Genomic DNA, 6,142 nt, shown 5'->3' on the forward strand with positions numbered 1-6,142 from the left:
TGTAGATCTGTTTGATATTCTTCCTCGGAAACGACTTGCATCTGATCAAAAGGAGAATGGGGGATGTCTTCATTCCTTTCTTCTGATTGAGACACAACTGATGTAGCGATGTCATGTTTGCGTTTGTGCATCCTGCTGTCCAGTTTCTTGATGCCTGGAGTCTTGTCGTCCAGTACCTTGATGCCTGGTGTCCTGGCATCCTGTCTCATGACGATTTTCGTCCTGGCGTCTTGCTTCAAGACGTTTTTCGTCCTGGCGTCTTGCTTCAAGACGTTTTTCGTCCTTGTGTCTTCTTCAAGACGTTTTTTCGTCCTGGCGTCTTGCTTCAAGACGTTTTTCGTCCTGGTGTCTTCCTTCAAGACTTCTTTCGTCCTGGCGTCTTGCTTCAAGACGCTTATCGGTCCTTGCTGTCTTGCTTCCAAGATGTTTTTCATCCTGGCGTCTTGTTTCAAGACGTTTTTCGTCCTGTCGTCGTGCTTTAAAACGTTTTTCGTCCTGGCGTTTAACAGTAAGAGTAGCAGGTTGATATGACTGCATAAGAGAGGAGAGTTTCTGCTTAAAATCTTGCAGTACGGAAAACTGTGGAGCTTCTTGCTGCTGGGAACAGACTAGAGAAGTTGCAAAGTCAATCTCTCTCTCTTCATTCTGTTCGTCTTGAGATGAAAGGCCTGAAGAAACGCCAATCCGAAGGAGGAGCAGGAGCATGCACTGAAGGCATCCTATCGTCCGATTGCTTCCTTTACTCCTACCAAAGACGACGGGCCGCCTGTGCGGTATCTTACGTCTTATATTGGTAGGAGAGCAAACATCGGAGACGAAAGGGAAGCGAACAGGAGTTGTAGCACGCACCGAAAGTCTCCCTTCGTCCGATCCTTCCTTACTTCCTGCCAAAGACGACGGACCGCTTGTGCGACATCATGCGTCTTGATTTGGCAGGAGAGCAAGCATCGGAATCGAAAGAGAAACGATCCGGAGTTGCAGTTTGCACCGAAGGTTTCCCCCTTTCCAATATTTCCTTGCCTCCTACCAAAGACGATGGTCGCCTGTGCGACGTCTTACGTCTTAAATTTGGTAGGAGAGCAAATATCGGAACCTGAAGGGAAGCGCTCGGGCTGCTCCAATGACTACATCCTGGACGCTCTTGACGTATATCGTCCTGGCGTCCAGTATCAAGACGCTCGGCGTCCTGGGATTTCCTTTTAATGGGTCTGGATTTAGAAGTCTGACGCCAGCCCCGTCTGGGTACTGCGTCGTCAGAAGACGAAGAAAACACTTTAACCTCGCCTTTCCTATAGCGAGGGTGAGCGTCCTGGGGATCGTCTACAGGTACGCTCGAGGGGACGACCGCTCGGGAGCTAAAACCTCTCGCCTCCCTTCGTCGGTCGACTTTCCTTCTCACAGGGTTGGTGAGCTTGGAAGAGGTCTAGGACTAGGAGCACGACAAGTCCGAGCGGCCGCACCCTCCACTGCACTTGCACTAATTTCACTATTCACTTTAATATCTCTCATATTAGACCATAATTTATCCCTGTCTTGTGCCAGGGATTCTACCCGTTGACCAAGGCTTGAATGGCCGTCATCATGTCCTGTAATGATGGACTTTTACCTGTTTTCTGAAACTGGATTTGGTAATGATACAACAGGAGGAGGATCAATAGGATTATCGAGGGATAGAGAACTATCTATTCCTTGACGTCTATGGAGGAGCGAGACAAGGTCTTCTTCGCTCTCCTTATCCTATCCTTCTCTAATTTACGCACATAGCGGTAATATTCAATCCATTCAGTCTCAGGCAAGCCCACACATTCATCACATCTATCACCTATCTCACAAACTTTTCCTCTGCATTTACTACAAATAGAATGAGGATCTAAAGAGGATTTAGCAAGTCTAGTCTTGCAACCTTTCACACACATTCTCAAACTTGAAGCAGAATCAGACATGATGAGAAATCAAAAAGAGAGATCAAAAACAAGCAAAGGTCAAACCAACAATATCGAAACGAAATCAAAATCCAATCAAGCGAAAGCCAAAGCCAAAGTGTACTTCACCAAATAATACTGCAAAAGACACGGGCTATAACGAGCGAAGTTCCACGATGTCACCGTAGCGGCGGCAGGGAAGATCCTGAGGAATAGTTGGTATGGTGCTACGTAACCTGGTAGAGGGCGCACAGGTGGTGCACCTGACTACCCAATCGGCGATTGCCGCGAGTTTTGAAATTCTGCCGTGACGTCAGGGACGTAAGCTATATATATAACTACCAGGTGAGTTAGATGTTTGAAATTTACCAGCTAGTGAAATGACAAAATTGAACAAAATTACAGCACTATTCCATTAAAATTTGGGATAGTTTTGTTTTTGTATCACAAAAAAAAAAAAAGGGGGGGGGGCATTTTGCTAAATAAATAAAGGGTGGACAGATGTTAAAAAAGCAGGACTGTCTCGCCTAACAGACGAACTCTGGTCATGCAATACAGTAAGATTAGCAAACTGGTAAACGGATACAGCTAACTGCCGTACCTACAGCAAGACAATCTGTGGTACCCCCACCACACTGTGTTATTTGTACGGCAGGAAGTCTGAAATTGACGCATGCGCAATTCACTGCCGTACCAATCGGGATATGGCTGCCGTAGCTGCCATACCAATATCCAGTGCCAATTAAATAAGCATTTTGAAGTAAAGTAAAGTTAAAAACTAACTAATGAGTAAAGTAAACAATTAAGGGAATAAAGCTTTGCACCTCATATTCCGCGTACTAGTGTGCTGCCCGTAACTGTGTTTGTGGATTGAGCGTTTAGGAACCATGAACAGCAACGTAGTTCAAGTGCAATTTGGAGTGAATTAAGACCAATAATGTGTATAATTACAATGAAATAAGCACTATGGAGTTTCCGTTGTGATGACAGTAAGGATAAAACCACCGATTACAAGGTAAAAATGAATTTCAGTTCAAACCATGACCGCAGGAATAAAGTTTCATACTTTCACTACCTATTATAGGCAACAAAATGCTGTTTTATTGTGCTGATTACAACTGCAATCTTGATTAAGATCAATAAACGTTACATATATACGCTAACATCGTTGAAATGAGTGCTGGGAAAGATGGTGGATTGTCTGTGGTTACGAACGGCCAGTCACGTGACTGCCGCCATATTAGATTTCAAAACTGCCTTGAAAACATATTTTACGAAGAGCTCACATGAGGCACATGCTTATTTTTAGTTCGTATGGGGCTTTCATATATCACATTATATTGACGAAACTTCAATCTTTTGAATGGTATGCTTAAAGTTGTAATTGTATTCTTGTTTCACCAATTAAATATCGAGCGAATAAGGCCGAGCCACGCAATGACGATGGATCGACTGCTGCTGTTTACCCTATAGCCTAGTACCTACGTTAGGTTGATAAAGGTTAACGTTCAGGTGTGGTTAGGTTTGGATGATCTGTGGAATTAATCGGTAAATCTATTATCCACATAAAATATGTAGGTTTGCATCACTGTAAGGACAACTATACTAGGTAGGCTATATAGGTATGTGGCTGGAAAGGAACACACGTAGGTATCATAGGTACCTCAGGGATTTAACAAACATCTTCAATATGTCTACTATTTCCACCCCTACTATTTCTAGACGTCTACTACATACTGAAGTCGCACTTATCTCAAGTTCGAGAAGCTTTCATTAGGCCTATATCAGACTTAGGCCTACTCCATGCGAATTTTTTCACGTCCTTTAATGCCATCGTTATTGTCGATTCCAGAAACGTCCACACTTTTCTTGGCCATCTTGAAGTAATATAGGTGAGCTCATGGCATGAATTAACATGGCTACTACCATATTTCTTGAGGAATATCATGGTTTCTTCGGGTGCAATCACAAGTGGCGAATATTTAGACAGCCGGCCCCGTGTTAAAGATGAACTACCTAGGCCTACAAGATACCTATGGCCCATGTGAAAATGCAGTCTCCCTCTCGGCAGATTTTCCATTCGTAACTCTCCAGGATATTATTAATACTCTTCGTGTTACTCGTATATAAAAACGACCACAATTGCAGATGACTGACGAAGCTTTCACTTTACAAAATGCAGGTTCGAGTCCGACAGTTACAGTTACTAACCAAGGAACACCAACAGGACGAGGGAGAAAACAGTATTGCCAACACTAGATTTTAAAACCCTTAAAGATTCAGCTACGAATAAAATACTTAGAAAAGAGAATAACAGTTAAAAAAAAAACTACCGTTTTGATGAAAAGGTTTAACTATACGAAAGAAAAAAGTTAGTAAGTGTTTATATTTAAATAGCATAGCTCTGCACCTTAGAGATAGGTTGCTCACAACGTGTTTGTGGAGTGATCGCTTACGAACCACGCTACCAGAAACCAAGAAACAGGAATTCAACTTCGGCCGCCAAAGGCGCTAACTGCCAAGGTAAATCGGTGCAATGGCTGATGTTTGTGAACACCGATAGTATTTGACTCATCAACAGAGTAAATTACGATCAACAACTCCCACTGTAGCTATGAAATGTCATGAAGTGAGGATATGGAAGTTTCATACTCCGCTCTATGCATCTATGGTTGGCGTCTTGCGAGTTGTGGAGCCGTAGCAAAATTGAAAATAACTTTTAACTCATTCTTGTCTGCGGGGGTAAAATTGCACTGAACGTTAAAAGGATTAAATAACGCGAAGGAATGTCTATACTCGGTTTTTTTTTTCATCTGTCCACCAGCGTGTGGTGTTTGCGTATGGTAACACTGCGTCCTGGGCTTTAGATAGTTACATTCAGCTTACATTCAACAATAGTAATAACCCTATTTCGAATATTAACGATGTAATTCGCATACAGTAAATTATTAAAACACTTTTCAGTTGCAAATGTACGCCCAGATATCCTTTTATTTACCTAAAACTTACGCATAGCGTAACTATCTAAAGCCCGGGACGCAGTGTTACCATACGCAAACACCACAGGTGGGTGGACAGATGAAAAAGAAACAGAGTATAGTTACCTCTTTGGAAAAAGCTTGATTGTTTCATTTACCTATATTTTTAACTTCAAGGGCCTTCAAATAACATAGTCTTGGAGCTTATGTGCAATTATTTGAATGAAAGTGGTTTAGCCATTCCCTAACATATGGCCACTAAAGCTGACGGGAAGCTAAATTTAAGTTTTCCGCAATCGTATTATATATTCCCACTTTGGTTTTCGCAGACACACCAAAGGTTAGGAATCTTTAGCATTGGTTACTTTCATTGCTTCACTTAATCTGGTAATCATGTTCTTCCTTTCTGTCGCCTTTATTTAAATTTTTTTTATCTCTTCCTGTTCTCCTTTATCTAATAAGTTTCAACCCTTTTACTAGCTTCGGCATATATTCACTATCTCCACTCAGTAGTACTACAACTTATCCAAATTACCATTCCACACACTATTCTTCATGTGACAATCACATATATCCTACTTTTACTTCTTTTCATTCCTCCTTAAAGGCAACCTAATAATAACAATAAGTTAAATATATCTTAGTTTTACTAGACTACTGAGCTGATTAGCAACCTCCTAGGGTTGGCCGGAAGGATTAGATATTTTTACGTGGCACCAATTGGTTACTTAGCAGTGGGACAAACTACAGCTTATTGTGGGATCCAAACAATGTGAAATCCTCACATTTCCCTTTGCAACTTGTCTTTCAACCTTCTCATTCCCTTCTTCAAGTCTTCCCATCCATCCAATTTTTAATATTCCCATGATATTCATTAGCAAATATTACAAGCAGGAGTAGGACCAGATAATTAGAGTACGTCCCTTTTATTATTGGCTGATACATTACCCAGCTGTCTTTGTATTTCCAAGAATTCAAGCACTAAAGTTTTTTTTTTCCTTTTAGCAACAGGGACAGATAAGGGTGGGATTTAGCCTAGTCCATATCTAGTGCAATTTACTTTTTAAAAAATGTGTTCTTATGAGAATACAAACTTTTTAATGTTAAGTATGGAGACTTACTCTTTACGTGGGAGGTGTTGTCCAAGTGTTGAAAATCAATAAGAATAAGCATAAGCACTTCCTTTTAATTGATTTCTTTGGAATTTTCCAAATTGACCTTGACCTCCTACTCTGAAATCAT

This window comes from Macrobrachium nipponense, chromosome 44 (genome assembly GCF_015104395.2).
Source record: "Macrobrachium nipponense isolate FS-2020 chromosome 44, ASM1510439v2, whole genome shotgun sequence".
NCBI classification, from domain to species: Eukaryota; Metazoa; Arthropoda; class Malacostraca; order Decapoda; family Palaemonidae; genus Macrobrachium; species Macrobrachium nipponense.